Source organism: Tyto alba, unplaced genomic scaffold (assembly GCF_018691265.1).
Source record: "Tyto alba isolate M040663 unplaced genomic scaffold, T.alba_DEE_v4.0 Super-Scaffold_48, whole genome shotgun sequence".
Classification (NCBI taxonomy): Eukaryota; Metazoa; Chordata; class Aves; order Strigiformes; family Tytonidae; genus Tyto; species Tyto alba.
In genome coordinates this window covers 22,431,741-22,444,620 of record NW_024881324.1, presented here as the reverse complement: position 1 = coordinate 22,444,620, position 12,880 = coordinate 22,431,741, and the positions used below count along the sequence as shown (strand labels likewise).

The 12,880-nt window shown below is 36.7% G+C and overlaps 1 protein-coding gene across 14 annotated transcripts in view; it reads right to left on the bottom strand.

Moving 5' to 3' along the window:
* Positions 1-12,880, bottom strand: part of CDH18 (cadherin 18) — a 536,769-nt gene that overhangs the window by 247,255 nt on the left and 276,634 nt on the right. For all 14 annotated transcript variants that reach the window (XM_042806880.1, XM_042806879.1, XM_042806882.1 and 11 more), the window contains one exon: positions 5,319-5,417. The gene's annotated coding sequence lies outside the window, so the exon portion shown is untranslated. The remainder of the gene's footprint in view (positions 1-5,318; positions 5,418-12,880) is intronic.

Sequence of the window (12,880 nt, the reverse complement as noted above, 5' to 3'; positions counted from 1 at the left end):
GGCAACAGATTGAATTTAGGTAGACATCCTTTCCAAACGCCAACTAGCAAATCATTCCATGATATAAAATGATTCTCGCTCTTCAGAAATGAAGGAAAGGTGCAATTTCAAATGTCTTTCCTTGGCTGTACAGTATGTAATCCAAAAGAACTGTATTTATGACTTACATTCAAGCAGAGAGGTAGGAAATACCATAAACCATGGCATTTCACAGTAGCATGTATCAAACATCTGAACAACTTCATTATATAAATATGTTGACTGCTTTTCTTTCCATATTCTGTTAATTTATGTGATGGAATACATCCATAGAATGAACTAACACTGCATAAGATCACAGAAGTATTGACATATGCTACAGAATTGCATCACAGCAGCGTGACACCAACAGCTGAGAGTGCTGAGCTAGGTGCCTGCTGCCTATCACCCAGACTCATCTGAAAGTCATCTTTATACCCATCAGTTGTTTCCTTCCTTTCATAAAAACAAAATGATTGATAAGAATGTCCACAGCCAACATCATTCATAAGTGAACCTTATTAAACAGTAAGCTAAGATCTACTGACTATGTAACTACAAAACAAAATAGACCTCTGATTTGCAAATCAAGATGTTGCATTCACAATATTAGAAATTTCTCAATAAGGGATTTCACCTAACTCATTTAGAATTAAAATGACCCTTATTTACTAACTAAATGAGAAATTCTATAAATCTTAAAACTAGTGGTGGGTGCTAATTACTTGAAAATATAACTTGAAGACCTTTGAAAAAAATAATCACACAGCAGGGCTAAATCTCCCGGTTCTAGATTCTCTCTACAACATCTGTAACTGTACACTGGTCTGACTAACCAGCACAATAAAGGAGATTTGTAACTGAAGAATTATCCTTCTAATAGATCAGATAATTTATCATTTATATAAAATATTAATTCTTTTCAGTTTTCTTTTTAAATGATTAAGAGGTACTTCTGGTTTTCGGTTTATTTTAATTTACTTTTTTTTTTTTCAAACACAATAAGTGTTTCACAGAGTTACTAGGAAGTTGTACATTGGTCTTTCCCCCAGAAAAACTTTGCATAGAATGTCCTAAGGCCTACTCTAAAATTTTAACTAAAATACTACAAAGTCGTGGCAAAAGTTTATTTCCTATGACACAGATTACTTTTGCAGTCATGATTAAAACAAAATAAACCAAAAATAGATATATACTACAGTCAAGTCCTGAGATAATTGCTAAGTCTGAAGTGCCACCAGAAGAATTCTTCCATGTATTAAGTTGCTTTTTTGCAGTGGTGAGAGCACACACGGAGGTTGATTTTACTCCTTTTCTTTCTTTGATTACTTAGTTGCTGTTACTTATACTGTGTAATACATATAAGTTTAATACCCTAAAGAGTAAATATTTTCTAGGTTGTTACTTTCAGATTTTGAGATATACTTCTCTTTTTTGCTCTTCACACAGTGTCAGATTTCAGGAATTTGAGGAATTTTAATTTCCTCCAGTGCTAACCTTAATCAAGACATTTGTTTTTCTTCAAAATATTCCACTGCCCAGGAAGATGGAAATGCACTGAGTATGATCTAATTCCTACTATAATGAGTTACATTCCTCTTTCTTGCCCACTTTGACCAAAAAATGATGACTGAGGAGTTTGATACTTGTTAAATGTTCAAACATTCTACAGATATGTAAAAACCTCTTTCTGTGTCCCAGATACTTCCACATGTTGTTGAGAGTTTTGCACATACATAATCATCCTCTTAATGACCACTGGAAGACCTTTTTTCCTCTGCTAATGTTTTCATACAAGCTCTGAAACCACTCTACATGAAATCTTTTACCTTTGAAAACTCTAGAGAGTGTGCTAGAAACCCCTCCTGTGGTAACCTGCAGTCCTAAGCCAGAGAAACATACTCAGCAAGTCTAGTTTCTTCTTTTGGTTTTGCTTTTTAAATAAAAACAAAACAATGAAACCTATAAAAAAAAAAACAACCAACCAACACCAAAACAAAACAAAAAAAAACCCGACAACAGTAACATTAAAAGTAATTATAAACAATGAACTTGTAAAAGAAAAAATGCTTAACCTGTTTATAACAAGGCTAAATCTGAACCATAGCCAGCTGACATGCTGTAGGCTCTTGCCATATCACTGGTTGCATTTCTCAGACAAAATCCTGTCGTTGTGGAGCACTGCTAGTTTTCATACCAATATGTATTTTGGAGTTAGGCCCAACAGACCTAATTTCTTCACTTTCCCTTTCGCTTATGCACTCCTGAAAGCAACTTTTAACCCATCTAGAAGACGTTTTTGACATCCTGACATTTTTCACTTTGGTATTACTTTAGGCATTGTTTTACTTCTTCAGATATTACTTTGTTAGACAAGGTTAGCCTACAATAGTACTCAGTCACTTCAGGATCTATGATAATAGAAAAGAGGAAAAAAAAAAACAAACAACCTTCTAAAGATATAACAAAAGTATCTCCCAGGGCGGGGGGGGGGGGGGGGGAGGATGAAAGATTTTCACAAAACTATTTTTCAACAAGTGTTACTTGCTAAATCACCTACAGCCCGAGAACCATTAATCTGAGAAGAAGATATGACCTTCCACTTCACGTGCCTTTTATCTTGGTCATGGTTTGTGGGTACCTTTATAGATCGAACAACTGAACCTTCCCATATCATTCAAATGTCACATATATTGCAAGGAAAGAAGCTACAATATGTAGTCTTAGATGGTCTTTCAGCCTTTTTCACCTACGAGCCAACAGGTTACCCAATTCCAATTCTCTGCAGGTTTATCTGGATGCCCAGCATTATAAACGAAGTTATCCCACTACTGCAACAGAATTAACCACACTACATAAATTTAAGAATCTGTGAAAGTAAAGATCAATGCCTAGATTTTCCTCCCTCTACAGTTTTTAATAAGGCCATAACACTAGACAAGCATAATCAGTAACAACTTTGATATTTTCTTTATAAAAGTTCTCTATTAGGAAACTTAAATTGTTCTGTATATTAAACTTTTTGTGGTTACAGTGACTGTAAAGTATTTGTGTTCTGAATAATTGTAAACTAAGAACAAAAATAAGCAGTATTATAGCTAAATCAAGAAACTGTTCTAATCCAGGAAAGAAATCTCCTATGATTTTATCAGCTCCAATCAGTTGCCAGTATCTACTGACAAAATAAGTGAAAGTTGAACAGTGTCTCAGAAGTGCACTATGTAGGCCATAACCTTTTTTTTTCCCCTTAGTAACTAGACTGAGACATCTAGCTACAAAACCATCTCTATTTCATTGTTTAATGAGTCAACTCCAGGCCCATTAGAATATGGAAACTATATGTACAAACTTAGTACTCCTCTACAGATCTACAGAAAATCATTAAATAAATGATGAATGTAATTTAAAATGGTTATTATTATTTATGATAATAATAATATGGTGAGGTATAGACAGTGCAGCACCTGGGTCTTTCCACATACTTATTTTTTGTGGGTGTTTACCAGAAAGTAAGCCTTCGTATGAGCACAGATAACCACACAGACACATAGAAACATACATCGACCTAGATTTATACTCTTTTTTTATCTTCGCAAGGAAGCATGCATTTCTGTGAGGTATGCCAAAGCACATTTAACCATATTGCCCCTACAAGACTATTGTAAACAACCATGATCAGTGCCTCAAAACTTCCAGAGTAACATTTGGCTAGAAGTTTTTTGAGGAGAGAAAAAAATAATCTTTAGACTTAATGGACATTACGTCAACTGCTCTACCTGCAGGCTCAATCACAACTCTTGACAGCAATGTTGCAGACCTTCAGGTACTAGGAAATACTCGAGAGAAATCAAAAAATTGACAAAGAAATATTTCTGCATGTGTTCACAAGCTATTTCTGAGTTACATTCTATGCAATGGTTTTCACTTCACTGATACTGCATCAGGCATTAATCAGCAAAATTTCTGGCCCATTATATTCAGAGTTAATCTTAGTAAGTCCTGCTCATTAAACAGGGTTCATTCCCCAATTCTCTAAATTGAAATTGAGCATTTAAAATAAAAAAAATAATCTCATACTGAGGCAGCACTGCCCACTTGCTTGCCAGACAAAAATATAATGTTATGTGAAGGAAAACTTGCATTTGGAGCCAATCACAGCAAGACAAGAAGCAAAAAAGGAAGTCTAGAAAAAATTATTTTTATCTTCAAATCTATGACATATTTTGCTAGCTTTCCACCCATCTTTTCACACTTCTAAAACTACACAGTTGTTACTAGATATCTTTTTTGGATGACAGTAACTTAAGTAAAAAAGTTGCCATCCACGACCTGCCCCAGTTGCTCATTAACATCTTTTTTCTCTGCATGTTGCTGCCTCCTCAGATCTGCTAGCTTAACTGCATGCATAGCCAGTGTTGGTGCCAGCCAAAACATTTAGTATCAGATTAAACTTTGTTTTTAAATGCAGGTTATTTGACAGAGACAAGTTAAGGAGAGGCTAAAGATGCAATTCTACTGTGAGACAGGAGGATATAATAATTTCTGGCAGGATGTGGTGAAGAGCAGCTAAGGTAGGCTCGGAGCTGTAATATTTCCACCAAGCTCAGTGGCAACCAAAACCATTTCAGACCACAGCCTTAAAGTTTTGGAGGATACATCAGAGGAAATAGTGGCAGGATACCACAGAAACAACAGTAAACCCTATTAGAGCTTGTCTATGGCTTTAAGAAAAAGCTCTGTCTTATGGAACTGAAAAAAGGAACAGAACTCCTCAGTTTTCTATGCTATCATACTTTTATGAAATAGCCAAAACCAATAAAGCTATGAAACGAGAAGGATTCTCACAGGGCAGGTAGCAGCATTTAATAAAACTATAACTTTACAAGATAAAACTTATTCCAGAACTGGCCATATTCATAGATGGAAGTAGCTGACATGAAGTGCTTACTGAACACAGCAACATTTAAAATTTACTATGCAGCTGAGAGAAAGTGCTGTGAGTAGGGTCCCTTAAGGAGACAGTCCAGATACCTTGGGACTTCCTGATTCTTCCCCTTCCTTGGTCATTTTATGGCCACAACGGCCAGTTCCAGAGATTATAAATTGGGTACATCTAAAGCCTGTCTCTAAGAGTCCATTTGTTATCAAGTCCCACAGACCCAGTGGTAAAAATCAGGCATTGGTTCAGCGCCTTTGGATATGTATCTAACCAAGTCTGATCATTAAATGCAAGTAAATGTTGCCTGCTACACAAGCTAAAAATTGCTTTGTTGCAACAAGTAAGGAAACAGTGAATTCACCTTCTTCTTGGACTCCAGACCAGTGCTCTAGCAAGAAGGCTGTGCTTCTCCTCTCCGATTACTTCAAATGAAATTCATTCTCTGCTCATTTCACAACACCTAGAAATTAAAAAGAAGATCTCACTGAGATAGCATTGGAAATATTAATTTAATTTAGTCCCTTTTCAGTAACTGGATCAGGAAGTGTTTGTAGGCCTAGTTCTGTCCAGGATAATATCAATTTTAGATGGGAAAATCAAAGGCAATTGCAAAGCAATGTTGCTGTTACACTGCATCTTTAACCCTTCAATTATAAAAAAGGCAAGTAGACACCAATAAACACCAGAAATAAGCCATGTTATCTTTCTCCATGGTCCACAATCTGTAATAAAGTCAAACAGATGACACACTGTTTCCATGGAAAATAAAGAAAAGCTAAGAATTAAATAGCTACTTGGATAATTTCTGTCTGGTGAGAACAAACTTTGATTTCTATGCTGGGAAGGAAAAAAAATATCTAAATTAACCTCTCATTCAAAAAAAAGTAGAAACACCTATTTTTTTTTTCTAAGAGACACTGCAACAGCAAAAATGATACAGCGTTCTTAACGTTTCTAAGAAATAGAAACATTTGATTATTTTGAAGTAGCTGGCCAGAGCTGGCAGTTGAGCTCAATTACGATTCCATCAGGTGCCAGCTGATAGATTCAATAGTGTTTGAGAGAAGACGAAACACAGTAGTCCATGTAAATCATAACAGAAAGTAATCTCACTGAGCTGATACTGAGACATTCCTTGCCTAAGAATAGGTCTCACATTCCAGATAAAGAAAATTTAAAACATTAAAACTAAAGGATGAAATCAACTCAGCAAAATAATTTAAAAATACTTTTGCTTTAAGAAAAAAACACTCCCACAGAATTTAAAGCAGACAAACATACAACATGGAATTATTCTTCTTGAAAAAAGATCACGAGTAATGAAAAAGATGGTATCTTGGATAATGAAATGTCCACATTGTTGTCTGTGTCCATCTGCAAGAGACCTATTTTCTCCACGCTATTTAGCATATGATGAGGGAAGATAATAAGGTTGTTTGAGATTTCTCCGAAGGTTTCACAATGCACTACACATGTAGCATTTACTTAGGATTATCAAATGCAGCTGCACTGGAAATTAGGAAAATATTAAACATACACAGAAATGAAGTAGTAGACTCAGTCCTTCATGGCAGTTGGTGCTTCCTTTTGCTTAATGCCAGCTAAGCCCCAACCCACTGAGAAAAACACTACAGATTAGTATTTTCTGCCAGGCCACACTGTAAATCAATGCTCATAATTCTGGTGACATGCCACTTGAGGGGAAAGAAATAATTCGAAACTCAGAGAAATCAGAAGAATTTTAAATTCTACCCTACTAAATAAGAGGGTTATCTCAGAAATTAAGGTAATATTTTAAGCACACAAACAAGCTTTTTCTTATTATTTTCTAGAAAACTCTCCTGTCCATCTGAGTCATTTTGCTTTATGGGACTTCAACTTCTTTCCCTCAGATAGTACTCCAATGCCAAAGAAATCTCTGGTTCTCCTGGTAATCAGACTCTATTTTCTGTATCTTATCATAACATGTCATAAACATTTTGTTTCACCTTCACAGGTTCATGTTCTCCTTTGGCCTTAAGATGTCAAACTCTATAAATCAATTCTGCTCTCGTCATTACGACAAGCAAGTCCTGCTTATCCTTCTGTGGCTCCGAGTCTTGACTTTTTCAGTTCACTAATGCTCTTACATCTCCACAAATACTCTTAACTTTTTACAAAAATACATATTGCTGGAAGAAGGGCGCTTGGCTTCATAATCAGTGCAGGTAAAAAAGTATACTCCAAAAGTGAGTCTATCTAAATGTCTAATCTGGTTTATTCGGTTACTGAAGATTGGACTAGACATTCACATCCAAGGTGACTAGAAATGAACACTTAATAGATGCAATACATTCCCATGTCAAGATTATTAAAGAAGTATATTGCTGAAGACTTAGAATTGGATTTGATCCCTGTGAAATTGCCATATAACTCCACAGAACTCACACTTATTTTTTAAAAATAGCAAACGATAAGCACTTACTGCAAATAGGACTGCAGGCTGGACAACAAATTGAAAATATAAGTTGAAAGGAACTTTTGGAGATCGTCTAGTCCAGAATCCTCCTCAAAGCAGGGCTAACTTCCAAGTTAGGTTAGATTACTTTAGGGTCTTATCCAGATGAGTTTCAAAAACTGCCAGGGATGGAGGTCCCTCTCTAAACAACCTGTCCCAGTGCTTAACCTCGCTCCCTGTTGAAGTTGCCTCCTTACATCCAATGGGAGTTTCCTTCATTGTCACTTGTGGCCACTGTCCCATCCTGTTGCTGTGCACCTCCCAGGAAAGCCTGGCTCTGGGTTCTCTACTGCTGTGATGACTTCTCTTATCTCCTGTCAAAACAGATCCTCCAGCACCACAGTGGCCTCCCACTCAACACTTAATATTTTCTTGACCTCCTTGTTTTGGAGCACTGCAAACTGGACACAGCTGTCCCACCACAATGGAAGAGAATCCTCTGCCCCAACCTGGCAACTGTGCCTGGCCATCAGGAAGCCTTCCTTACTGCAAGGGTGTGTGGCTGCTTTGCCTGTAATTCACTGCCCACCAGATCCCCATGTCCTTTTCCACGGAACCACTGGCAGCTGGGCCATCGTGTTGCACTGGGTAATGTAGGACTTCTGCTGAGTTTTCTGTGTGAACAGTGTTTTTATGGAGTTCTAAGACAGAGAGTCCTATCCTAAGAAACTTAACCCTAAACTAAGGTGAGACAACTAGAGAAGACAGGATGAAAAATAACTGTTCAAGAAAGGCAAGCCATTAAAAAAGAGACCAGTTAAAAGTTTTGAGCGGGATTCAGAGGGAACAAAGACAAATGCAAATTTGGGAGATTCTGTACTAGGTGTAGGAAACAGATAATTGAGAGACTCAAATCCAGGAATCGGTGATAGGGATAAATAAAGCAACAGCATTAGAGGGCTACTTGACCATAAGGTGTAAGAATAGAAGAATGATTGAAAGAAAAGAAAAATAAAATTATGTACAACCTTAGGCATGCAGCTCACATTCATTCATTTATTTTTTTCACTTCTGAGACTCCAATTAAGCAACATCAAAGATACCACAAGCCACTTTAGGTATAAAAAGGTCTTCAAAAGAAAAAGTAGTATTGCAGACTGTTGGAGCTACCTGACAGAGAAGAGTTCAATAATCCTCTACTGCACTTGAGCAATGAGGAGTGAGAAGTATAACCTTAAAATATAAGTAATGGAAAGAAATAGGTATGTGCCTGAAAGGAAATCTCAAATTCATCATGCTAAGCTTTCAAAGACAAACTTTAAACAAAATGGAGGTAGCTGAAAATACCTATTCATTTTGCTTGTGAGAAAAACTAATCTCTCAGGCCTTTAGGCAGTAGAGAATTATGTGGTCTTTCGAACTGAGAAAGTGCAAACGGTAGAGGATCAGACTGAATAAATGTTAAGATGCCAGTCTCACAGGGCCTTTGGGAATCTATTCAATAACAATATTTTTGAGATGTCTCACACAGGAATGGTGTATTTGTTACAGTTATTTACACCTTGCAGAGTAAGCTAATAAAAATGAAAGGATGTGTTTATGTTTTGAGGGACAAAGACAAAGGAAATATCTGCATGAGAATGCATAACAGATTTAAACAGACCAGTCATTTTAAGGTAAGCTGAAAAGGAAAAAAAAAAGCTGATAAGTTTCAACTGGACCATACTATAAAAAAAGAGTCATGTTTTCTACTTAGCATCTTTCAAGTGTTGAAAAATTTGTCTGGTTAGTAGGGCTCTTTCCCTCAATTTATGCAAAGACTTGAAATGCAGAATTCATTTAGTCCTCATAGCAAGAAGAAACCTCCTTATCATACAAATGACAGAGGCAAGCAATTGGATGGAGGAACAGTTTCCTAAATCTGTAAAGATGATTTCAGCTCTACTGTTACAGCTATTACAGATGCAACAAGGCTGACGGTATCCAGCATCCAAAACCAAGATGTATACATCTGAAGAAGGCTTCTTGAGTAAGTCCTGCTTCCTGAACACAACTTTTCTGTGCATTTTATTCAGGCTACAGTAACAATGGTAGCTATGGAGAAGCCCTTTGGTTGGTATGATGAGAAGGTTAGTACCGACAGAAGCCATCTCCCTTGCAAAAGTTCTTTCTGTGCTGTTGAGCTGGAGTGCCAATAGAAATCTGAGGCCCTTGGCTGAGGATGCCAACACATCTCAAGGTTGGGATCCAAGTTGGTATGCAAATATATCTTTCCCTGGTGAGCCAAAATGAAGCAGAAGATAAGCATAATTTTCAGTATCTAGTATATTGCTCATAATATCCTAAAAATAATTTATAAACACTGATTATTTGGTCTAAGCCTGTAATCCTTTTAGGAGTACCTGCTACATAAATAGCTTCCTGAGGAAAAAAAAACCATTAACTTCATTATGAAACTAACTACATCTTCTTGTGAAAAGAAAAAGATAAGAAGGTATAAAGGAGCTGACTCTAATTGACACCTTTACTACAATAATCTGGAACAACACTTCAAGAAGAGCAAAAATCAGGTTTAGTCATGCCCTTTTTTTCTTGTATCATATCCAAAAAAAGGTTTCAATCTCTTTCTTAAATGACATGCTTTTACTTCTTTATTGAATTCTTTATTTCATCTCCTTTATCCTTTCCTTTCTGCTTTTTTTTTTAATCAATTGCTAAAATTAGTCAGCAGAATTGCACATCAGGTATACAACACTACCTTTCATTGGCATGACATATGAGACAGGAGTTTAAAATGCCAGTCACTATGTGCAGATCATTAAGCTAACATTTCCTGCAGATGAAATATATTCACAGATATAGCAAAGATGGGGCCAAATTGGATTTAAACTATCCATTGAAAGTTCTTTGTTTCTGTAAGTAATCAAAGTCCATCTTTGTTCCAAACATAATGTTCTCTAACATCAGGTATATTGAGGACTCCACCAAAATGGAGCAATGAACTTGGACCTCTAATGCAGCTACAACTAAAAAAAAAGACAGAAGTCAAAATATAGAGTGAGCAGTAATGAAAAAAGTAATGAAAAAGTATAAAGTCATGAGGAATAAAAGTGGCAAGTTGGGAAGACAAAAATTCAGTCAGAACACTGTCCCATCCTCATCAGTAAAGGAGGTTCACCTGAGTGCTAACTGGCTGGTGGGTGGGGACTCAGCAGGAGTCGATATCCAGGCATTATAATGCCAATAGACATTATAATGTTCTGCCTAGGAGCAGGTTAGCCTTACCCATCTACTGTTTGTATCAGCCAATAAATAATTGCTGTGTACTCAAATTCAGTAAATTCCTGCTTACAATTCCCTGTGGATGGTAAAAGTTTTGCAAATAAAAGTGACACAATAGAGGAAGGGTACAGAAAATAAAAGTACGGTTTGATTAAAGAGTTATCTATCAGCTTGATTTTACTAATACTGCAGGTGTTTAATATAAGAAAATTAAGGTGGCCTTCGGGTTTCACAAAGGATAAACAACTTTGCCACATAAGAAAATCAGTTCATATTTTTAAGTCTGAATGTTGATACAATAGTATTTTTCAAACAGTCTGCCTCATTTTAAAGCTGCTTGTGTGGCAACATCAGAAGATGATAGAGAAGAGCAAAGTGTTTTCCTCTAGGACTAATACTATATCCATATACAGGATATCCACATTATAGGAAAGTCATTTTCAAAGGCTTTGGTGTCACAGCAAGATCACCAGCAATCTACAAAGACTGACTAGACAGACTGACTGGCTTAAGACCTTCTCAACAAATCAATTTGTATGGCATTCAGTTTCTAGTCCTCCTTTTCCTGAATACAGTGATGCCAGAATGTCAACGATCCTCAGAAGACAAAAGCCAATTCATTTTAAGGTTCCTCTATTTAGTTTACAGTTGTTATAACCTTACTTAAATATTTATTATTTTTCAAAAACCATAAACCTGAATGCTGTAGATTTGGAGTGGGTCATACGAAATCACATTCATTCATAAGCTTTAATTTTAGTGAACACATTGAAGTCTTGAACAAAATATTTACTAACTCTCCTTTAACACACAAGTCTTAATAAAACCACTCATCTTCCACCTGGTATGAAATATGAATGCTAAGTATAGAAGCATCCATGGCTTTGGATTTCTGCAAAGTTAAGAAAAGTAATACCACGTTTTTAAAAGCAAAGCTACAGCTATATGCTGCAAATAAGTACATGCACACAAGTCCCAAAACATGTAACACATCCATTTAAATGAGCCACGTGCATGGGGACATTCTTGAATTTTGCTCTGCAGGGGAGTCACAACACTCATTAAAATATAATAAGCTCCACAATGAATAGAGCAAGTGCTCATTATAATGTAACGAGCAATAATTATCACACAATGGTCCTGTGGAGTAAACTCATTGCATTCCAAGAATGTTACACCTTTTTTTCTTTAAAAAAAAAAAAAGCATCGATGGGACCTTCTCCTATCTCAGTTCAGAACTAGAAAATTTATAGGTATGTTGACATGACATAGTATATTTGACCAAACACACTACCATAATGTAACAACACAAGCCAAACTGCATTCAGGAGCACAGTGGGCATTAACAGCTTTAGGAAATCAGTCCTCACCTAGACTTCTACAGCCTGAAAAAGCACAGCTTCATTAGCCTTCAAGTCACAACGAAAAGCTGTATAGTCAACAAAGCTCTTCCTGCTGGCTTTACTTGAGAGGTATTTACAAACTTCTTGAATAGGTTTCTGTCTAGGAGGCTACTTTTCAAAGGCATGTACAAAGGAACATCCCTCTGGTCATGTTTTTCATTCATCTGCCTCATGGCTAAAGAAAGATTATCTACATCAAGGTGTCCTATTTTTCTTTCCCCACATCCAGCCTGTTGCTCCCCCTGTTTTCATCTGGATTAGATCTGGAACTTGCCAAACCTTCATATAAAATGACACAGCTTTCTAATCTGACAGAAAATTAACACAAGGAAAAAAAAAAAAAAAAAAACACCAAGCCTTACAAAAACCAGCAACCTGTTCGCTGAGTCATCTTGCATTAATTCTCCATAAACTCTTCTATGCTCTCACTTCTCTGGTAACACACATGCATCTACTGATTCCTCCTTAAGAGGTCAAGAGGTTTCCAACAATGTTTTCCACTTACAGTATAAAATGTGGTTCATATTAGCATGATTGTTTGAGCTGAATCTGAGAAACAGAAAGGCCTCCTTAAGAACAGTATTCATGTAACAGGATCACTCCCTCTAAACTCTTTAAACCTAGAACATCCGATTTACAGCACACGAGGCACACGCACCACCACACCAATGTGTTTACGTCCCAGCAGCAAGCCAGGGACTGATCCTTGGTGCTCCACCAGCACGGGGGACCCTCTCCCAATCTATAACCCACACACAGTCTGCGTGTCCATTATGCACCTGGGAAACACCTGGGAAGAGG